We start from the raw sequence: 25132 nt of genomic DNA, 5'->3' as shown, positions 1-25132 counted from the left end.
GGTGAGATCGAGAAAGAGATATCTGATTCTCTTTCTCGCTCTCACTTATGGGTGCGACGCTCTAGGGTCGCGGTGCGGTGCGATGGTGTGTTACCACTTTAAAAAAAATATAGGCAGTATTTGGTTTATGGTACGATTTCTTTTTTTTTCATCCTTATAGGGCTGTATATCCTAAACCGTACGTCGTAGCGCAAAAATAATCAAATTTTCGTTTCTCTGTACGAAACCCCTAACTATTTAAAAAAATAAACAAAAAGAAGAAAAAAAAATAACAAAAAAAACTTTATAATTTTGTATCTCCTAAAGTGTCCTAAACCGTACGTCGTAGCGCAAAAGTAATCAAACTTTCGTTCCCCTTTAGGAAACCCCTTAATAACATTTAAAAAACACAAGAAAAGAAAAAACTAATAAATAGAAGAAAAAAAGGAAAGAAAAATCTTTATAGGGCTGGATCTCCTAAACCGTGCGTCGTAGCGCAAAAATAATAAAAATTTCGTTCCTCTTCAGAACCACACGCACTGAACAACCTATCACATTAGGACATTATTATTAAGTATTTCACATTGCATGTAATAATGTCTCAAATAAGAATTTAAGTTTCACCATTCTAGATTAACATAAAGAATAATGACATAAGACTATGAACTCTAACTACTAGAATTAAAGTTTAGTTTTACTAACGTACCTACATAATTATCTTTAATCGAATCTAATCTAATACCTTTAAACGAGCAATTCTTGCATATTTATTTATTTATATTTTTCGGGGATCTCGGAAACGGCTCTAACGATTTCGATAAAATTTGGTATATGGGGGTTTTCGGGGGCGAAAAATCGATCTAGCTAGGTCCTATCTCTGGCAAAACGCTAATTTTTGAGATTTTATATATGTTTCCCGAGCAAAGCTCGGTCTCCCAGATATTCGAATTTAATTGAATCATTTTTACAAGCAAGCAGTAACATCAATAAATAGGTGTCTCATTTAATATAATCCGACTAAATTACATTTCAGCAACACCTCCATATTTCACAAAATAAATCAAGACGTTATCCAACCTATATAATCTTGACGTATATTATATCAAAGACGCCTGTACCTAATATAAACCGACCAAGTAACGAATTAGCTATACCATCATATTTAACAAACTAATTTATGACGTTTTGCAACCTTCTTATTTTGGCAAATATATTCCGACACAGCCGGGTGGTATTCTATCTGTCCAATCTCGGTCTAATGTGTATTTGTGTCTCACATTTTGCTTAATGAGAGAGTGAGACGCAATGCATATTGGACAAAGATCTTAAACAAGTAGAATACCACCTCTTTCATTTGATAAACATAAATAATAATGACAAAAGACTATGAACTCTAACTACTAGAATTAAAGTTGAGTTTTACTAACGTACATAATTATCTTTAATGTAGAGTAAGACCAAAGAAAGTCTGCAGCGCTAGATTAAAAGTAGTTTTTAAAAATCAGTATGCGACAACACCACAGAAAATGGATTAAATAGTCTTGATACTTGTGAAATTTCTACCATATTTACCGTCTATGAAAAAATTAAGCTGTATGCACAGCTTAATTTTTATGGTAAAATATATTGCATTCCAACAATAGATGTCACTATTAATATGTAGACATATACTAATATTGATAAATAATATTGGGAGAATGTGACATTTGGCTTCATCAAAATTAATAAGCTTTTGTAATATCCGCGACGGTGGTAAATAGGTACAGAGAGCCTACCGCGAACACCGAAGTTCTCATTAAGGCGTAATTAGATTGACAGAGAAATTGCCCGCAATTTGCGAACTAAAGTTTTCGGAAAAACGAAGTAAACCATTAAAACAATAAACATATATTAAAAATATATTTTAGCTTTAACTAGTAGGTAGTAACTACTAGGTACCCATGCCGTGAGCATAAGCATGGAGGTTGTGGGTTCGAGCTCAAAACCTGGCTAGTACCAATGAGTTTCTCGAAATGTTAGAGGAAGTTCATAAGTATGCCTATACCTATTAGGTGTGTTCAATTTACTGTGAAACCTTAGTCTAAACCAATATTATATTATCTAAGTAGGTACATATGGTATGGTGAAGTATTAAGATGTTTCATTCCACTTACCCGTCACCAACTCCAAATTTTGTAAACATTGTCGTTTTTTAGCTTGAATCGCCTCGTGCTGACTTTTTACAAGTGTAAAATTATTCGTCATGCGGAAAAGTAACTCTCGCACACCGGTTTTGTAAGGTTTCACCATGTTTATTCCGTTCATCACAAAACACAACGAATATTTAAACGATTTTGACAAACACATACCATAGTGCATGACGTTTACTGACTGCTAAAAAACATTGCCATATGTAGTTTTTTATCTCGCTGTCAAATTATTGCGCTGCAGACTTTCTTTGGTTTGACTCTACCTATTTTGACTGATTCTATTTCAATTTGACAGAAGCCCTGCCGTATTTATGGTCAATAAGGTCTACTGGCCTTAAAATTGTGTATGAAATTACAAGCAAATATCAGCTTAAAGAATGATAGTGTTAACGTTAGTTTGGTAACGTTAGTTTATAATGTGAATTGGGTAAAGTTAACAAGCCCTGCAATAAAAAGTAAAATTAGCGGTAAAATTAACGTTAACTAGCTAACGTTATAATAATGTTAAGTTATCAAGTATCGTTACCATTTACTACCGGTAATAAGGTATTTTTATGATTTTAACGTTAAGTAACGTTACTTTATAATGTGAATTGGTAACGTTAACAAGCCCTGCTTTTGCCCTTTGTGTCGTCTTGGCGGGGGCACGCCCGTGCCCCCTGATTTGGATAATTGTATAATTTAAATACATATGTCGACAGCATGCAATAATTTCGTTATTATTAATAATATTTAATAATCTGTGTGGACCCCCTTCGGGTAAAAGCCTCCTCCAAAGATATCCAGGTTGCCCTATCCTTTGCCATGTCTGATCCACCCTGCGCCCGCCACCGTCTCTTAGATATTATATTATAGGTATAATATAATGCGTAATCCCAATTTGGGACAAAAAAGAGTAATTTGCCATTGAGCGGTCCGATGTGAAATCGACCGTATTACGTCTGGATCGTATAAATAATATCAGGCTGCTGACAGACAGACAAACAGACAGTGGAGCTTTGTACCTAATAGGGATCCGTCTATCACCTGAAGGGTATTACAGACCCTTGAATATAATATAAGTCTTGACCAAACTTGTGACCTCTCGTGTCGAAGACGGTCCCTTGTAAGGCTTAATTTATAAAATAAACATTTGAAGGAAAAAATACTTACATATATAGATTTAGATTTCATTTTATTTGCAATAAACATGGTACAGTGGTTATTGGCTATTGTTATTAGGTAACACATGATTAACTACATAGTAGCATGCAAATTTACACCTTAAACTCTAGGACATACAACACAGTACACAGTACAGTAGTAGTAATATGTTACAGTTCTTAATAAATTAATTTGCTACACTTCTAAAAAAATGTCTACAATGATTTTACGCGACAACTAATTAGTACTAATTAAATAGGTACTCCATATAATTTTTTTAAGTGGCACATATTTTCTTATTTCTCTTGAAATCCAATTTTTATTCAAAAATGTTTAATGAAAAGCCGGCCAAGTGCGAGTCGGATTCGCGTTCCAAGAGTTCCGTACATTAAGTCCGTCTCACGCTTGACTGCACATTTCTAATAGGTTTTCCTGTCATCTATAGATAAATAACTATTTTGTGTATATTTTTTTCAAAATTTGAGACCCACTGGCCGGACAGACGAACGAGTGACTATATGTATAAGTGTTCCGTTTTTTCCTTTTGAGGTACGGAACCCTAAAAATAAACTGTCATCGGGACCATCATTTGACGCGATAAGTATAATTATAAATGTATAAGGTACTGTTTTAGCTGTCGAGTGCTCTTAATTTTTTATTCCTTTTGTATAATTCGGAGAGAATAATCGCGAAAGAGGCGCGCAATGTTATACCCGGGAATATCGTCTGAAGCGGACTTATCTTATAGCGGAAAAACGACAAAAATCAAATATAAAATGTCGTGAGACATAATATAATATCGATCGTCAGGTCAGGTGTGAGGTGACAACCAAAACTCACTAATTGCAAAATAATAATAGGTTACCTATTTGACTCATATATTTAAAATCAATTGAAGGGATGTTTACAAAAACAACATAGCTGACTACACTGGTTGACACCTGAAACGATTAACAATGTTCTTACAAAAGTGTCAACCGCTCTAAGCAGTTATGTTGTTTTTGTAAACATCCTCAATTATTATATACCATGCATGAAATGAAGCACCAGAATATTAATAGATAAACGTAGACAGCAGTTATTTTAAGACACAATATCTATTTTAAAACCCGTATAAAACTATAAAGAGTAGGTAATTTGATTGTGACGTCACATGCTAGTGTTTCATATAAATTCCATAGTAGCAAAATCGTTTTGACAGTTCGAAAAAAGAAACTGATTTGACTAGTAGTCGAATACCCTTCTTCTTTACCTGGCCCTTCCCATTTTATTTGGGGTGGGGGGGGGGGTTGATTTTTGTTTAATAGTAGTCGAATACCCTATTAAACAAAAATCAACCTTGTTTGGGTAAGTACTACCGACTACCGTACATCCAAAGTTCCATTCGATAGCGTGACGAGCGTTCGCTCTTGCGTTATGTTATGTCTATTTTTGTATAGGATTTTTCCGCGCCAAGCGGATCGTTTTGGAAACTGAAAATCCCATACAAAATGACACTTCACGTCACGCTGTCGAATGAAATTTGCATTAGGGGTACGGATTAGCGTGGTCCTACTGTATTTAGTGAATGCTCGTCTGATCCGAGTCTGTATGTACCTAGTGCTCTATGCCTCGAGGGAATGTTAGAAATGCTTCGCCGTTATTTGGGATTCAATTTTAATGCTTCGATAAATTCGAAATAGGATTACTTACCTACACTGAAAAAAATATGATCTATCGAGCACACATTAAAATGTTTTCATTAAGAATAACTGTTTTTACAATATCAACAAATGTAGGTACGTAGGTATACGTTCGTACGTAACGTACAAACAGTAAACTTTACTGCTTGGTTCGATAGGCTCATATGGAACTGTTTAAAACATTAAACGTTAATGCAATTTCAATTGTTTTTAACGATTTTTTTCTCAGTGTATAGTAAAGGGTGGTAAAGGTGCGGCCACACCGCTACTTAAAAACGGTGACGGTGCGGAATCGCAGTGACGCGTCGTAAATGTCACGATTTTATCGCTCATCCTAGTAAAATCGTAAAGTTTACGGCACGTCGCTGCGATTCCGCACCGTCAGCGTATATTGAGCAGCGGTGTGGATGGCACGCAAAAAAAAACGGTACGCTCTCAGTTCGACAAGAAATTGTAGAAATTAAAAAGTGGCTACACTGTAGTGTCGTACCTTTCAAATCAATGTAAGAAAACGGGACGACACTACAATATTGCCACTTTTTATTTTCTACAATTTCTTGTCGGGCTATACGATGCGTCGCTGCGATTCCGTACCGTCGCCGTTTTTTAAGCAGGGGTGTGGTCGCACCTTAAAATAGAAAAAATATAAAATAAAGCTTTATCCTTACATACAGTCTACTTTCCAGGGTTCGATCTCGATTGATGCACTTTTTTATTAATATTTTTTTGAATCCGTTGTTGTCAATAATGAACATTTTATTTTATATAATACACATATATTTTGATGGTTACACATATATTTTGTATGGTTACACAAATCCCTCTTTAAGAATATTGGCAGAATCCTTAGGTATAAACCTTCAAGAGAGTACTCCAAGCTTAAAGGCCGCAACCGACAACACACTTGCAATCCCTCTCCTGTTGCAGGGGTCCATGGGCCACGGTAATCGCTTACCATCAGACGATTCGTCTGCTCGTTTGCCGAGAAAAAGAGGAAATGGCTCAGAGAAGTTGTACCTATCTTATAAAGGGCTAAATCGAAATGGAATTTTAAAAATACAATCCCTGTCAGGGATTCCCTGAATAAGACATGAAACAATGTCTCTTATTCATACAAATCTTTGTACTCCATCAGATTTGCTTAAAAGCTTGAAAATAAGACACTCAAAGCTTTATGGCAGCAATTAAAATAAAACTTTACTAGGTATTGTTTGCTTAAAGATTTTAATCTATTCAAATTGACCACCTTAAGGCGCTCTTATAGTCAAGTTTTAGGTTTTTTAGGCACATTTCTTTTAGTTTATACCCACAGCGGATTTATGTACTTACTTTCGAACTGTCTTATTTCTTTACAAGGGATTACAATTCTAATTTCAAGCGTATTAGATCCTAAATTTCCGTAAAAATGTACTTAGATTTAATACGTTTTGCTTCTCAAGTATGAAAATTAGTCCTATTGTCTTAAAAAAGGGGGATTTTTCTGCAATGGCAATTTGGGGGCAGTGGATACGGTCTGTTGGGTTGAAAATTTGGGAGGATCTGGAGAAATTATTATGGAATTATACTTTTGAGACTGTGATAAGATGAAGGATTTACGCCTTTTGTTGGTATTGTTAGTACATTCTTGTACTTTTTTTTGTACAGTTACAGACTTTAATTTGATAAGCGTGAGTCGTACTTACATTGAGATGACAATCACGTTTAATTATTTCACTATTATCAGACCATCAGAATTCCATTTAAGATTATATCTACATCTACAAGGGTCAAGCTTGGAAAAATGTAGATTCAGATTATAAACGATGTACTTACATAGTTAATGAATGTAACGAAAGTGTAATGTAAATTTAAATGCCATACTTTAACTTGTAGAATTCAAAACGAATGGTCAATATCACTAGATTCAATTCACTAGCTCGTAACTCAAAAATAGCATTTCGCCGTTTTACACAGATTTTCGAGTGACGAAATTGAGCGCTTGAAATTCAAAAATCACCCCCTGAGCCCGTACCATGATTACCATGAATCACTGACAGTGTCAAAACTGACATATACGCTATCGAGAAGGTAATTTACTTTCTATACATCTCGTTTGCACTTATATGCGAGTACGAGCGAGATGTATAGAAAGTAAATTACGTTCTCGATGGCGTTTATGTCAGTGCCAAACTGATGGTAGCCGTATGGTACTCTCGTGCCCTTAACAAAACGATTCCGTATCACATAAACCCTACGACTGACTTAACCTCAATCTTGCTAATGAATTCTAAGTAGGTAATGTAAGGTTTATTCGGGTAATTCCGGAAATCAGGTAATCCCGAAAATCATTGTAAAATCACTCATATTCCGTTGTAGTAAGAGTCAGCTTTCGGAATTATCCGCCACTATTCGTCATTCGGAAATACCCGAATACACGTTATATGGCCAAAACTTAGTGAAAAATGTTCACTTCACATAAAACGCTTAAATACATATATAAAATAGTACATTACGATACAAGTGTGAAAAGTAGGAAATTTGCAACGAGTGGCGATAAGTTGAAACACGAAGGAAGTGTTTTAAGGGCCTACTGCAGCCGCGTCTGGCGCTTCGTAAACCACGCCCGCTAGTTCTTCCCTCCCCGCTAACACGCACACATGGAAACGCTTCGCGCCGCACGTGAAGTTTGTGTGACCTTTTAGCACCATCTAACGTTACAGAAGTTAACTACCATTATACGCGGTCGCTGCGGTCGGCCAGAAACTTAAATTCGGAAAAAATTTAAACAGATGGCGTTGTTCCTTGTTCATAATAGCAAACAATAAAATAATTAATTAATAAACCTGAATATTTATTGTTGTTTTGGAAGATGTTAACAGCATAGAAGCAGCAGCGTATATAGCATATAAGTTAAGAGTATTGATAATAAGAAAATAGCACAAGAACAGAAAAGAGATTATTTTTGATAAAATATGATGAAAACAGATTTACCTACTTGATTACGCTCACCTGACTTTGCGGTCACTAAATGCAAATTTCAACCTTATTGTTATGGGGTTACAATACCCCTGGGGTTGCAGGCGTCCATAGTCGTTATTATTATAAATGCTTTGGTTGAAATGCTTTTTAACCCTCGAATTTTTCATAGGTACAGTCATCTGCAATAATATGTTACTCTTCGACGGCCGCAAAAATATGTGACACGCTCTTATGGCTCTACAAATAAGATGTAACATGATCTACCGCAAAACGGCCTTCGGTGTGTAACATATTATTGCAGCTGACTGTACTCGTATTCATTGTTGTATAGGTAGGTATTAATATCTTTTATCCGATCGATTTGCATTTATTTGAAATAAAGCACAGTGTTTAGTAATTATATGTTTTATTGAATAAGAGATTATTTAGGTATGTAATGAATACAGGGTGCCTTTTTGAAACACTCATTTTTAGGGTTCCGTAGCCAAATGGCAAAAAACGGAACCCTTATAGATTCGTCATGTCTGTCTGTCTGTCTGTCCGTCTGTCCGTCCGTATGTCACAGCCACTTTTTTCCGAAACTATAAGAACTATACTGTTGAAACTTGGTAAGTAGATGTATTCTGTGAACCGCATTATATTTTCACACAAAAATAGAAAAAAAAAATTTTTTTGGGGGTTCCCCATACTTAGAACTGAAACTCATTTTTTTCATCAAACCCATACGTGTGGGGTATCTATGGATAGGTCTTCAAAAATGGTATTGAGGTTTCTAACATCATTTTTTTCTAAACTGAATAGTTTGCGCGAGAGACACTTCCAAAGTGGTAAAATGTGTGTGTGTGTGTGTGTGTGTGTGTGTCCCCCCTGTAACTTCTAAAATAAGAGAATGATAAAACTAAAAAAAATATATGATGTACATTACCATGCAAACTTCCACCGAAAATTGGTTTGAACAAGATCTAGTAAGTAGTTTTTTTTAATACGTCATAAATCCCCTAAATACGGAACCCTTCATGGGCGAGTCCGACTCGCACTTGGCCGCTTTTTCTGGATAATTTTGAATTTCAATTGTCAGGGGTGCCTACATTATTTTTTAATACATTTTACAACGACAACAAACAAAAGTACAAATTCGCCGTATTTTTATTACCCGGGTCGATCGTAACAAAATAGAAAATCATGTTTTTCAAATCTAAGCGTTATTGTAATTTATCTCAAATAACCAAAAAGTCAATCTGACTAGAACTTAAAAACGAACTGAATTATTTTAATATGTCGATTTTTCTTGGTGACCCAGGATAAATTTTTTTTGTATCCCATACAAAAAGAGCGTATCCCAATCGCGTATCGGTTTTGGTTTTTACTTATAAGTGTGAAAAATATATTCTACCATATACGAAGGATGTGTGTTTTTTCAAGTTTTATGTGTCTTTTTGTACAATAAAGTGTTTTACTGCTACTAATATATCATATTAACGATTAACTAAAAAGGTATTTACATCTAATTTAACTGGTAAATTATTAAAGTCCGCTAAAATTAATATATACCTATTAAAAAAAATATTTGTTAATATGTCCCAAAATCATGGCTCATTTTTTAAGTCTCCTGACTTACCAAACATATCGCAACGAAGGCAAGGGTACAACTAATAACGTAACGTTTCAGTTACTTTTTTAGTCGCCGACCATTTTATCCGGGGTACGAAAAGAGGTATTAGATCTATCCTGGGTCTAATATGTTATAAAAACATAGTTTTTTGAAAAATGTTCGTAGGTAGTACACAAAATTTACATTTTCTTTTGAATGTGATTTGGGTCATCGTTCTCCCTGGTGACTTTTCTGGTGACCCAAGAGACATCAATTTTATTACGACTCAGGAGACTTTTTTTCTATGCACTTTGATTTTTTTGATGCGCTAATTTTGTAATCTAAAATAACTTTAAACTGCTGATATACTTATATCTCTTTGCTGATGAGTGGAAGTGGAATTGAAACTTAATTTATTGTTCTCTCCCTTGACATTTTGGCATACATTTGACATGCTGCAGTGCACTCCTAACGTTAATAAAGACATATTTTTTAGAAAAAGCTTTAGGAAAACTCACTCTTGAGCTTAAAACGATTAAGTCCTTATCATATTATGTTAGATTTTTAGTACAGACCCCAAATCAGTAAAAATGTCTCTTAGCCAACTAAATTTGTCTCTGGGAAAAGTACGATATCCCTAAAAATTGTACGTACATTTCGCATTTTTCTGAAGGAACGGAATTCATAAATTGGGTTATTATAATTTTTTCAGATTATTTGATTGCATTGACATATCACCAAGATAGATAGAACATTTAAGTTACCAGAAGAAAAGCATTTGTGTTCTTTTATACAGTGTGGAAAAAGTAGGTTCTATTCCCGGGCGCGACTAAGCGAATTTAAAAAAAAAACAACGTGTTGCATTCCGGGAGTGCCGACAGAAGTGAAAACTCAATGACTAGTCCAAAATGTCTGCAGCACTATGTATAATTGACCCATCCTCCTTTCTATTGAAAACTTTTGGTTCCGATATTGCTGGTCAGTGAGCTTGTGTAAAATTCGAAATTCAAATTTATAGCGTTAATTGTTACAATTCGAATAGAAATTGTAAAGTTACCTTGCAGACCTCGCATCTAAATATATTTGGTCATGATATTTTGAGTTTTATTCACCAGTACTAGAGTTCACTTTTATTAGCGATTTCATCAAGATGTAGCTTTATTTAATTATATTTGAGTGATATAAAGTTATAATACTGTGAGATCCTCGTATTTCAGCCCGTACAAGATTATAACCTTTTTCATGTAATGTCATTGAGTTTTTCTTTATTGATTTAAATTCCATCTAAATGATTGGCCATCTAAACCTTACGGTCACATGATCGCCTTACGCTGTCTCGAGTTTATCATTTTTTCCCCACCTCAAAAAGTGCCTAGCGCCGCTAAAGAAGTTTACACTTCAAAAATCTTTGAATGCAGTTGTTTCTTTAAAAAACAATAATGTTTCATTTAAGTAAAATGAGCAAACTTAAGGTTTTAAGGCACTTTCCCTCCAGGGCCCATAATTTTTTTCCACCCGGTAGTAGACAACTATTTTTTTTGACTAAATGAAGTTTTATTAGATAAATCGTTGATCACATGGTTCGTTTCACACATCACATCAAATCGTTTGTCATCACAATCAAAATTTGTCAAAAGTAATGAAATTTATGCCAAAAAAACATAAATAAAACATATATATTCAACACATTTTTTTAATAAAAATCTTTCTCGATGATATAAAAAAGAACATCGACAAATTATGTTCAAAAAATTAATATCAAAACAGATGTCATAATTAGGATTGGCTACTTTAAGAAAGGGACAGAGAGATTTAATCCTCTCGCTCTGCACGTTTTTCTCATTCCTCCTTGTCAAGCCAAAATAAACTATAAAATGATAGTAACACAGTACATTGTAATATTCACTTTTTCCACGGTATCATGTCATTGTAAATTACTTATGTGAAATTGTAGTGGCGTGCGACTTTCAAACCGGAGGTCACGGGTTCGAACCCCGGCCCGTGCAAGTGAGTTTTTGTAAGTAGAGACCTTTTTTTAGTGGTACTTAAATATAATAACTTTTCGTATTATTGAAATAAAATATTTTATTCAAACAAACTTAATAATATAATAATTAAAACGAATAATATCAATTAGTTTTTAATATTTATTCAATTATTTTAAATTATTTGAGCATGAAACATACTAGATTTATTTTTATCATTACAATAGAAAAAAAGCAAAAAATATATTCTTATAGATATTTTATTTTCAAATAAAAATAAAGCAAAAAGTTACGGTTAGATTCTGATGGCTAAATACCAAACAGCTACCGATACATTTCAATATCTGTCGAAATTTCCTAACCCGTTGTAACTGACAAAGAGTATAGATTTCGACGTAGCATGACGTAACCTAGCAAACACGCACACATGCGTAACGTATAGGCCTGTAAGAAGGCACCATCATAGGCTTACCTCCGATTCCGTTACTACTCAATGGAGTTACGACTCAACGTTTATTGGATATTAAAATTTTACGTAATTCGGAGCGCTGCGCGAAGTGACATAGGTCTTACCTCTTTGAGGCACGACGGCCATCTAACATTACTGGCATAAAGGATGCATTTATGACTTTGACGCATGACAGAAAGAGAAACCGAACTGCGTAAAATGGGCGTTTGCTGTTGAATTCATAAAATCAAAAATCGATAATAAATCCATCGGTAAAGGATAATAAGTTAATATTTAGTTCTTTGAAAGTTAAGACGAGATGAAAACCTTTGCTGTAAGGTGGGTTGTGCTGGATATGGATGTGTTTTCTAGTTGCACGAAGCTAAAACCGAAAAATGAACACGTAAGTTTGGATTTATTTTCTATCGAGAAAATTTTAAGCATTCGTGTTTCGACTACTACGAAATCTCTTATCATATAGTCAAGAAACATATATCCGAAAATCACTACTGTTTGTTTCCGGGGCTAGCCACTGCCACCTTTCTAAGATCCTGTTATTTTTCGATGCACGGCCTTAAATCGACACGAGTTGCGAATTACCTTTTCGCACGTTATTGTACCACGTTTTACAGTACATATGGCCCTTTAAATTTTGTCTGTGTTTAAATTTTGCACATATTGTCCTTAATCTCGCCCTAGGGCGGGCGGTAAAGTAGCACCATATGTATTGTAAACGTAGTTATACAATCTACCCATACGTGTAAGGCCTGAGTGGACGCTCAAGTTGGGCGTGCAGCGGGGCGGGGCGTGCGGCGTGCATGTTAAACAAATGCAAACATATAGTAGCGGCCTTAGTGCACGCTGCTCAAATCACTTGAGCCCGACGCCCCGCTGCACGCCCCGCCGAACGCTCCGCTTCGAGCGCCCACTCAGGCCTTGACCTAAGATAATGTGAAGAGTGATTACAGCGGCAATTAATTAATTAAGCCCTAGAGGGCTTTGTTCGCTGTCATATTTTGTTTATACGCTTTGTGTTAATAAATAAATTAAAGAAATATATAATTATTTGACTCATATTATTGCCACTATGACAAAGTACGAAGTTGCAGAAAAATCATATCTCTTGACCATACCTTTTCTGTAGATAAAACACGACTGTAATCGGACTAATGTTTTAAAGTAGTTACTTGTAAAAGTGCACTAGCTGTTTACTGTTCTGGTACCATCCAGGTAGGGGCCAAGCACGCAATACTGACGTAACCTTAATATGTATATATTACATACTAATACGATACGTTTAACTCTAAATCAGAAGTAAGTAACAAGCTACGGTGTGGTGACCGAGAAAAAGGAAAAAAAAGAAACCGGCCAAATGCGAGTCGGACCCGCGTTCCAAGGGTTCCGTACATTACACAACCGGACAGACAGTGCACGATCTTATAAGGGTTCCGTTTTTTCCTTTTGAGGTACGGAACCCTAAAAAAGGAAAATGCGAAGGTATACTTTAATCCCCCTTGTATAGTTTCGTATACTCTATTGCCTTAAAACGGTTTGTAATTTGAATAGTAATTATCACATTGCCCAATATGTGATGGGCATTATGTAAAATGCCCGGGCAATTTAATTAATTATCAAATTGCCATCTCATATTGGTCATTTTTCATAATGCCCGGGCACTATGAAAAATTTATCACTTGGTCCATAACATATTAGGACGATTCTCAGAGATGACGTTCGGTGCCTGACTTCGGTGCCGAATTTTATTTTTTACTTATTTGATACACAACTTTATTTCCTAAAATCTAGCCTTAATATAAAAAATATTGGTAGTGGAGGCCTCCATTAGAACCTTATAGTTTCTTTGATATTTGAGATTTAAAAAACACCGAAATCATGTGCAGGCACTGAAATCAATTTGCGTCACCGAATTCAAAAATGCTTACACAGAAATCACACCTCAATTTTATGTCTAAATTATATAATAATTTATTAATATTTTTTATTCTTATTTGATGATAACTATGATAAGCGATGTAGCGAGGCTAATGATATAGCATAGCTTACATAAATTTAATAAATAGTACCTTTGTTTACTCAAGATTTTAAAATAATCAAGTTGCGGCTTATGAAACAACATCTCTAGAAGATATCCCACACTAATTGACTATCCTCATACAATAGGGCGATGTATGGTCCTGAAACGAGTTTCAGACATGTCGACCACAAATTCGCACATAAGTGCTATGAAGAAGAAAATGTTTGTTTCACACAATCCAACGGCACACTCATCAAAAAGAAACTTATGTTACCTACACCCGATAAACAAGATACTTTTGAGTGGTATTCAATGCTCAGAAATATTTAATGCACTTATAAAACAATGTAAACAATACGGAAAACAAGTATTTTGCTAGACTTATAAATAGGTATGTAGTATTTTTGAATGACAGAGGTTTAAAGTGTGAACTCCCTTGAAGTTGTTGACTAATGCTTAAAGATAAAATCACCTATTAATTATGATCTCCTGCACCCTCACACACTTGAGCTAAATTGTAACTCCGATATTTAAACATAAATACATCAGACATTGAGGATTGTTAAAACATTGGCTATGTTGAATTTGTGTTCATGGCTATGCTTTAGAAACATTGATCAGTAGGTACGTTCAGTGCCTTTGAAGCGATATCGACAATAGAAGGCCACTTTATTTGTAATCCCTTAAATTAGTATGTAAAACACAAGTTATTTTAAACGAAGTGGGATTAACTGCATTTATTTAATATGGCTGACACGTTTAAAGGTATCGTGGTGTAGGGTCTCAAGTGATACAGAGGACAAATTCACATAATATACTCAATTGGTTTGAAGATAAATCAAGACAACAGCGAAAAGAGAGAAAGAAACATTGGGTCTACGATTTTCAACATACGTCTCGTGAAAAAAAACACTACTCATTGTAAACTAGTGATTTTGTTTACTTATACTATGACTTAATTTACGTACAAGCATAGTTTTACGTTTATAAAGCGTATCTTGAACTTTTTAGGTGTGATAAGTTAGAAAATAAAGTACAACAAACTAGTTTACAAAGCAGGATTTGAATTCGGTGATCACTTTCTTGATATCGGTGGTCAAAAAATCCACCGAAACCAAGGAAATCAACACCAGTGATGTCAAAATTAATCGCTTTTTAGCAATTACAGAAATAGTATGAATGATACAGAGGAGACGTAATAATGACGGGTTTAGGTACTTTCGAGGATTTCTTAATCACTTGCATAACGATAAATGCACTAAAACTGTGGGAGAATATTGCACCACCGATCTCAAAAAAACAGAACCAAATCCACCGAATGACAGAGAAACATTTAAAAAACTACCTTAGTATACTGTGACTGCACCTCTACTTTATTCAATGGTTAAGGCACAACTAAAGCATACTTTGTTTGAGCCACTGAGTTCCTGGTCTACAACTTTGTAAGAGTACCGACATGGTTTGTAAATTACACCGAAATCAGTCAATAGCCCGGGACACATCGTAAATTTGGTTTTATTCAATGTGTTGAGCAAACACATTACTTTGATATAAAGAATATGATCAGTTAACTAATACCTTATGCGTGAACACCGATAATAACTCCGATATAATGCCCCATCTTGAGTAATAATTTTTTGTTCCAAAAAATCTGGGCGCGGGACAGGCCCACCGAACATCATTTTTCGCATTTGGATATTTTTTTAATGTTATATATAAATAATAAATAAATAGTTTGATAGTGTCCCAGGCAGAATACATGCTGAAAATCATGCCTGAATTAATTCAGATTTATTGAACAGTAAATTCAATAACTTTTTGCTCCGGACACGTAAAAATGGCCCTCCTGAGAAATGCCCATTATAAGGTGTATTCGGGTATTTCAGAATGACGAATAGTGGCGGAGAATTCCGAAAGCTGACTCTTACTACAACGGAATATGAGTGATCTTACAATGATTTTCGGGATTCCCCGATTTCCGGAATTACCCGAATAAACCTTATACTACACTCGAATCTAAAAATTGCACCAATATCTACATATTTATGAATGGATTAGCTCTTAACGTAAATATTTTTGCAACCGACTATACAAATCAAAATTGACTAATGTCATAATGTGTCACTTTGTAACTTGCCGATATTTCAAAATTAGATCTTGATTCGTTATATAAATGCATTATTTTTTTCACCTCAGCAGCTCGAACAAGGGTACTTTGATTCTTAAAAACAGTGAGCAAAATGCGATTTTGCTCACTGAGTGAGACAAAATGACATTCAAGTGACCTTTATAGTCAAATGTCATTTCAACATGCGGGGTCTAATAAAAGTTCGAAATACTTGGGTTCTATTATCTCTGTCCCTTTCACACTGTTAGCAAAAAGAAACAGACAAAAAAAGTTAAAACGACATTCAACAGTATATTCACGGTTTATAATCGACCCCCGAAAAACTTATGACCGCATCGTTCCAAACCACGTACGAGTATGAATTCTTAATAATTAATAAATAAAAATAAAGTTTAAGATTTGATAAAAACTGATAAAATACTATATTTTAGGTATTTTATTGTACAATTAAAATAACGAACTCAAAAAATACACATCATCATCACGCAAAATTAATTATTTTACTTTTAAGAATTTCTACCATAGTTGACAAATAGTACGTATCCGCAATTCGGACCGTACCTTACAAAGATTTTTTTACAAAAAAAAGTTGTCGATTGAAGTGTCAGTTAATGTTTGTTATTTCTATATTATTTTAATGGAATTTATTATTACGTTTTGTTTTTGTGTTCCATTGCGGTAATTAAACTTAATTGTTTGTATATCTTAAGAAAACATGAGTGCAGGTATTAAGTGATGAAGAAGGATTACATTTTACAAGTTCTCTAATAGGTATATATGTTCTCACTGCGCTGAGGTGAAAAATGTTGTGTACTACACGAGATCAAAGTTATTTACATCTCGTGCACTTTTGAGTCCCTTACTACGCTTAAGATTCTAAATTAGATTATTATAGACTCTTTCGCTTGCACGGGACTCAAAATAAGCACTCGAAGAAATATCAAACTTTGATCACTTGTTGTACAAATAACTATTTATTGTGACAAGGATTCAAATACATGAGATTATAATTTATTTATCCATAAACTGCAATGTATTTATCTTATACCTTTAAACGAGCAATATAGCTAGGTCTTATGGGAAAATGCGCATTTTTGAGTCTTTATGTTTTCCGAGCAAAGCTCAGTCTACCAGATATTATAAGTAATACCGAATTAATTTACATTACTTATAAAAATATAAATTAGAACATAATCCGGCTCTATTTTCATTTCAAATTATTTTAATCAACGATTCGTTATTACGTTATATAAATAAACGGTTTTCAGTTATTTTCACTCAACCAGACCGAACACATTGTCTTATGACTCAACGTACACACAACCTTGCCGTCAATATACCAACATATAGCATTATTAATTAAGACATTTAAGCATACAAATATTACACACACACTTGTACAACCTATAGTTGAATAAAAAAATGTATCTTACCTTAAAAATCACAGGAAAAATCCACAGTTTGACAATGCACACGGCACACACGATCCGAAACAATGCGAAACGACCACCCGCGGCGACTGGCGTACGATTACTGCCCGTAATACGGTGTTTACGCCGCACCGCGCATGCGCGAACTACCCTCCGTATCACAACGCTCTAAACAAAATGGCTCCTTCAGACTGCTACGCGCAATGCATTTCTAACTTTAAACTGATTGTATTAAGGTTGGATTTTGATTAAATGTTTAAAGTGAAGTGACACAGTTTAGATTTAAACGTTCCTTTACCAAGTTTGCTTTAGGAACAAGTTAAACGAAATTGAACTTTGTTAAAATAACGTTAAAGACAAATAAACGGTATTAGCAAATTTGTTCTTTGTTCACGTGAAATTCGTTGGTGATGTGAGAAAATGTGCTTTTAATTGGATGAACAAGGCTTTGAAGTAAGCTTCGATGCATACAACATTATGCATCTGGAAGGCTGCCCTTCAGATATGCGCCTAGATGATGGATCCATAATCTCAGTTTATATTAGAAGATTAACCTATTTAAGGCTGAGCATACTGAAGGCGATGCGATACGCGACAATACGCCGAGTATTTGAACGGCAATGATACATTTAAGCTATGGTTTCCTAGGATAGCGGGGCCGTATATCGGCCGTCTTCATACAAAATACTAATCCATCCATATTTAGCCGTATTATTTTGTATGGAGACAGCCGCTGTGTATATTTCATTCGATAGCGTAACGTGACGTACGAGTTTGCGTGAAGTCTCATTTTGTATGGGACTTTGAACAGTGCGCCATACAGGTACAGTCAGCAGCAGAAGTTGCTAAGCGGGCGAGGTGTTCAAAATGATTTTGACACGACTTTATTGTTGAAAGAACAAGAGCGTGTCAAGGTAATTTTGAACACCTCGCCCGCTTAGCAACTTCTGCTGCTGACTGTACAAGGGGTAGGTACTGGCTCATTCCCATGCTGCGTGTTACGAGCTACGGTGTAACGCTACGAGATTAGCTTAGAAGTGTTTAGTATATCACTATCACTACATAGTATAAAACAAAGTCGCTTCCCTGTCTGTCTGCGTGTATGTATGCTTAGATCTTTAAAACTACGCAACGGATTTTGATGCAGTTTTTTTAATAGATAGAGTGATTCAAGAGGAAGGTTTATGTATCATTTGTTATCCGTGCGAAGCCGGGGCGAGTCGCTAGTATTTTATAATGGGCAGTTGACGATATAATTTTTTTTAACTGATCTCTCGAACAACATGATTTTATGGTGAATTGAATTTGCTGTTCAGGATTCGAGAATTCTATAGGTACGCATTTGTTTGCCAATTTTTGTTTTGATGTTGAATTTATTTCGTTAGAATTTTTCCGTGGGTAACAAATTCATCATACCGATCTTACGGCATATTATGCTTCCGCAACTCAGAGCAAGATTTTTTAGGACATACTTACACATACATACGCGGCTTATATTGTACAGAATAGGTACCTAGGTAACCAATTCAACAATTTTTATCAAAAAATTACGAGAAAAAAAAGTTGGACAACCAAATTATTGCCCTAATATGGAATTCATATGAAATTGAGATTGTATTCTTCAAATTAATCTTCCCTGTAGGGTAAATGACCTAACTACACTGACACGCTATGTAGTATTTATACCTAAGTAGGTACTATCTGGATTCTAGTGTTACAATCGGTAAGTTTAATTGCAGACAATCGCACTGTATCGACCGATTTATTTTTACCCGACACGGAACGGAGAATGGTACGGTTACAGAACGAATGAAATAACCTTAGGTAGGTATATATACAGGGTGCTTCCTGTAACAGGAGCAATAAATTAAACTAAAGGCTGTACTCCTCAAACTGACCAACATTTGTTCAGCAACTTAAAAAAAATATGAATCCTTTAGACTTCCTGTTTTTCATACAAAATATTGCCTTCAATGTACGCTGACATCAGTGTGTTTGACGTTGCTTGTCACACTTTAACAACACTATAACAAAATTTGCAATACATTGCGTCTTAGAATAAACTTTAAAGTGTAATAAAAATCAAAACATGAGTTATTTTCAAAAGTTGCTGAACAAATGTTGGTCAGTTTGAGGAGTACAGCCTACAGTTTAATTTATTGCTCCTGTTACAGGAAGCACCCTGTATACCTAGGTAAGTAGGTATACAATGAAAACCCTAGATTTTCGTTGTAAGCTAAACGAAACCCGTTCAATGTTGGAATTCATTAAAAATCAAGATTGGCAAATACAGTGGGGAACCCTAATTTTACTATGAAATACTAATATTACAAAGAAATAGATATCAACAGATTTCACTTCAAATAGCTGCGTAAATATATAGTTAAGAGGTAAAATTTTTCAAAATGGCGGAACCATGATAATTCGCGAGGTCTACAAATATGTTTTTGAAGACACATCCATACTAATCCATACTATATATATATAATATATAATTATATAATATTATATAATAATATTATAAATGCGAAAGTGTGTCTGTCTGTCTGTATGTCTGTTACCTCTTCACGCTTAAACCGCTGAACCGATTTTGTTGAAATTTAGTATAGAGATAGTTTGAGTCCCGGGAAGGACATAGGGTAGTTTTTATCCCAGAAGCCATCCTTTAGGGGGTGAAAATGGAAAGGGAAGGGGATAAAAAATAAGCTACCCAAATTACTAAATCCGCGCAGACGAAGTCGCGGGCAAAAGCTAGTATAATATAAATAGAATTCCCTAAAACCATAAAATATCTAATGGCTTCTTAAAATTTCACTTACCTAAACTTCTCAATATTCCAAAGATTAGAATAGGAACCCCAAATCCCCATTCTCTGGAAAACTTCTAATTGATTGGCCGGTACTTAAAACGGGGTTTCCTTTAAAACTTATAGAAGGTCGTTCCTTTTCATAAAACATTTGACCCATAAGTTAATTGATTAAATTGGCCGTCAGGTATTTCAGAGTCACAAGAATCTAGTCGCCCTCATACAATCATATCCAAAACATAAAGACTAAAACATGGGCGTTTTCTCAAAGACAAAAGTGATAAGACCTATATAGCTAGATCGATTTTTCGCCCCCGAAAACCCCTATTTGGCAAATTTCATCGAAAACGTTAGAGCCGATTCCGAGATCCCCGAAATATATCTATATAAATATTAAAAAATTGCTTGTTTAAAGGTATAAGATTTACGTAACATTATAACTATGTCTGGTTTTTTAGTTGCTAAAAGTTGTTATACAAGGAAAATAGAGCGATAGAAGTTTTCTATGTAAAATTTATTATATTAACTATAAACATGGGTTGCCCTCGAGAGTTGCTTCTAAGTGTAAGGCCTGAGTGGACGCTCGAAGCGGAGCGTTCGGCGGGGCGTGCAGCGTGGCGTCGGGCTCACAAGTAATTTGAGTTGAGCAGCGTGCACTAAGGCCGCTCCTATACGCTCGCATTTGCATAACATTGCACGCCGCACGCCTCGCCCCGCTTCACGCCCAACTCGAGCGTCCACTCAGGCCTTACACTAAACCACATCGCTAGTTCTTCTTAAGAGTTAACCAACTGTAAAAAGTCTGCTTTAAGTTTATATTACGCTCCACTCTTTACAAACCCTATAATATATATGATATTATACCAAGTTGTGCTTTCAAGAGGATAACGCGATTATGACCTGGATTCGACGTAAAGTAAGCAAACTAAGTGGTAAATATTACAAGCTCTGAAATTTGTAGTTTCAGGTTAGAGTTGGGAAGAGCTCCAGCCTTTTTATTAGTTCAATTCTACCCACTATTTTGCGGTTAGATTATTATCGTCGTGAATATTATCAGGGTGCCTAGCCAAGATGCCAACCGTTTGCGCTACGATATCGAAACGCTGTCTCTCTATCGCACTATAGTTCGTTTTTATAGTTCGTCTTGACGTGTCTTTTTATTGAAAAACACTTAAGAAAAATAAGTCACGGCAAATATGTAACAATTATGAATCATATACGATTATTTACCTACTGATTTTTGAAAAGCGTTTTTCAATTAAAAGACACGTCAAGATCTCGTAGTCTTTTCTAATGCTATAAAAACGAACTATAATATGTACCCCAATAACAATTAGGTTGCGTTGTTTTATCACAGAGTTCCTATGGCCACCTCCTGTCTCCATCATCAGATCAGCTCGATGGTACCATAATATTGCATTGTCACCCGACTTACACACGTATGCAAATTTTTAGCTTCATCGGAAACCGGGAAGTGGGTCAAATTTAACTTGCAAGATTTGACCCGTACACACACATCAAATCCTACAATGCAAAGGTTCCGTCACACAGACGCGTTTTTCGGGCGGGGCGTGAGCGGGGCGCGCCCCGCTCACGCCCCGCCCGGAAAACGCAACTCTGTAACGGAACCTTAAAAGATTGTAATAAAAACCTTATTCAAGCCTAAATATTAAGGACACCAAATTATAGCTGGTCAACCAAATCTTGTCAGTAAAAAAAGGCGCGAAATTCAAATTTTCTATGGGACGATATCCCTTCGCGCCTACTTTTTTCAAATTTGCCGCCTTTTTCTACTGTCAAGATCTGGTTGACCAAGTATATTACAACACTAGTCCCAGACCGATGATAAACACGGCTCGCTGTCATATTGTTATTGTTTTATTTGCACATTAAATAGAGCTATGTGCCCTTCACGTGTATGAATAAGCTTGAACGCACGCAACAGACAGCTTATGTGCTCGTTATAATAACGTAGTAAGTAGGTACCGTCAGAATCTAATGTATGTACATAACAGTCGCCATCAGATATATCGGAGCGGCCGAGGCGCTCACAAATATCTGAACACGCCTCTATTGTCAAGACGTTAGAGTGCGTGTTCAGATATTTTTGAGCACCTTGGCCGCTCCGATACCTATATCTGATGTCGACTGTACTCGTAGCACTATAGTTCTACACCATATTTTTATAATGCAGATGGGTGAGATGGGCACACTCCATTCCATTTGTAGAGATAAGTATATATATATCGGAACGGCCTGGCTACGACACTGCGCGACTGGCTAAGTCGAAACTAAATCTAAAAGCTATTGCATCACTTTTCTGTTTATTTGTTTTTTTTTCAAATGTTCGCCCTTCCTCATTTTCGGGCCATCTTCTCATTGGGTACGGACCCGCCGCGCTAAACGAGGGACTAATAGCCAGGGCCGGATTAACCCTAAGACAGAGTAGGCAACTGCCTATGGGCCCCGCCTCGGCAAGGGGGCCACGCCGGCCCCGCGCTCGTAAAAAAAAATATTTGTTCCAAATAGCCAAAATTCATAAAAAAAAATTATAGTACATACCTACTCATACCTAATGTCCAATATCAGTTTCTCAGACACAGAAACATTAGATGATTATGAACGTAAATTATTGTTCTTTTAAAGTCTGTAATGTCGAGCTCGAATTTCAGGCTCTCGAGGGCCTAAAACCTCATCAATGGAATGTCAGTGTAAAGTGGAGATTGCTACATGAGCTCGACCTTCAGCCTCACTTTTTACCTCAATTTTTGGTTTGTCTTCTAAATTTCCTCTTCTTCAGCTTAGCCTTTGGCCTCGCTGCGCCAAGCTCGGCCTGCGGCCTCGCTTTTTAATACAATGGACATTGGTTGGCGTCTGTGCTCTAGCTGAGCTTATTCTGAAACACGGCTTTGACCTCGCATGAAAGCACGCCTCACTGGCGAACTTCGGATTTTTAGGCCCGGCCCGGCCTTTTTAACACGCTTTCATAATTATTTCACAAAAAATTTCGCGCTCGTTGCGCTCGCGTTTTTTGCTGCTTTTCAGGTTGACTCTGTACCTACATGCTAGCTTCACTGGTGAATGAAGTGTCATTTAAACATGGAAAGTCTATATTATTAGGTTAATTTTAATCATGTGGCTCGGCGTATGGTCTTATGGTCGGACAATCGCTGTTCAGCCTGGCAAAATATTTAACTACCTATTGAGAAAAAAAAGGGCTCTCCCCACACTTGACGCAAAAAGGAATCGGCAAAAAGTGATAGAAAAAAGCTTTATGTCCACGCAATAAGAGCGAAAAAGACATCGCTCGGCATGTTCGGATCGGCTCAACTGACACCTGAAGATTTAAATTAAAATCGCAAACTTACATCCTTGTACTGAACAACTGAACATTATGTATGTAGAATTGACTGTAAGGGGGCCCCGAGCATTGCACTGCCTAGGGGCCCCGACATGCTTAATCCGGCCCTGCTAATAGCCAAGATGACAAACGCTAATATTGTCTCTATCATTCTTCCATATTATAGTGCGACAGAGACCGATTGAAGTTTTGATAGCACACGCAGTGCAAGTGTTATTTATACCTCATATATAATTTCATAGAAGTTTGACGTTTAAAATAACACTTGCACTGCAGTGCGTGTGCTATCAAAATCGTTTTCTTGGTCTAAGTGTAAGGCCTGAGTGGACGCTCGAGTTGGGCGTGCAGCGGGGCGGGGCGTGCGGCGTGCATGTTAAACAAATGCAAACGTATAGGACCGGCCTTAGTGCACGCTGCTTAAATCCCTTGGGAGCTCGACGCCACGCTGCACGCCCCATCGAACGCTCCGCTTCGAGCGTCCACTCAGGCCTTACACTAACTCTATCACGATAGCGATCGTACGCTAAATGGTTCATCAGACGTTTGCAAGCACGTTTTTAATCATTCGAAGTTCAAAGTCGCACTCCCCAAATTCTGCAAGGGGTTGTTTTGAGAGTGAGCAATTATGCACTTCGACCTTCGATCAACACGGAAGGGATGCGGCATTCGCACTATTTCCCCTCAGCCTAGGTACAAGATCAACTGATCTAGCGCGGGTAATAAAACTAGTTGCGCTCGGATTTTTAACTAGACCGAGTCCAGACGCGCGAGTGAACACAGCAGCAGAAAAAATGCCTAATTGCTCGGTTTTTTGTTGTAAAAAAGAGGTCGGGGACATCAAATTCACAAAAAGAAGGTGTTACATTTCACACGTAATATTTTTTTTACATGTCATACGTTTAATTATATTTAAACACAATTATTATATTTTAGTCTCATGTAATTGCTGGATTTATCGATTTTTCTCGCCCAGTACAAATTGCGGATCGGTCGAGCAACAAATCCGACTTCTCATCTCTTGACGAAAATGTGTTAGTGTGCGTGTTGTGACACTTGTGAGTTGTGACTCGTCCGTACACAAAAACAGATCGAGGTGTGCAAGATTTGTCTGTGTAGGGTGTCATTTTCTATGTATTTGTGTCGTCATTACAGATTGGATTTTGTATGCAAGTGTGTGAGAAGTGCGACTGTGTGCACGTTCCCCCCCCCGCGAAAATCGGCAGAATGATTTGAATGTCAAGATATCGCTTGGGCCTATCCCTTCCGACCTGTCGGAAGCCCGTGTTGATCGAAGACTTCGACCAATCCTACTCACATAACTACTTACTCCTAACAATTCCTGAATCAGGATCAAAGAAATCACTTACCTACCTCGGAAATGACGCTCTTTCTTGACC

General features: G+C 36.3%; 1 protein-coding gene and 2 long non-coding RNA genes across 3 annotated transcripts in view; 2 read left to right on the top strand and 1 right to left on the bottom strand.

Moving 5' to 3' along the window:
* Positions 1-17767, bottom strand: part of LOC134657967 (uncharacterized) — a 228990-nt gene extending 211223 nt beyond the window's left edge. The window contains exon 1 of the mRNA XM_063513573.1: positions 17572-17767. The gene's annotated coding sequence lies outside the window, so the exon portion shown is untranslated. The remainder of the gene's footprint in view (positions 1-17571) is intronic.
* Positions 1-21883, top strand: part of LOC134657986 (uncharacterized) — a 40521-nt gene extending 18638 nt beyond the window's left edge. Inside the window, exon 2 of the long non-coding RNA XR_010097666.1 lies at positions 21712-21883. This is a non-coding gene — a long non-coding RNA (uncharacterized LOC134657986). The remainder of the gene's footprint in view (positions 1-21711) is intronic.
* Positions 1-25132, top strand: part of LOC134657987 (uncharacterized) — a 220218-nt gene that overhangs the window by 171399 nt on the left and 23687 nt on the right. The window lies entirely within an intron of this gene.

This window comes from Cydia amplana, chromosome 21 (genome assembly GCF_948474715.1).
Source record: "Cydia amplana chromosome 21, ilCydAmpl1.1, whole genome shotgun sequence".
NCBI lineage: Eukaryota > Metazoa > Arthropoda > Insecta > Lepidoptera > Tortricidae > Cydia > Cydia amplana.
Note: the sequence above shows the minus strand (reverse complement) of the source record. Positions and strands in the feature narration are given on the sequence as shown.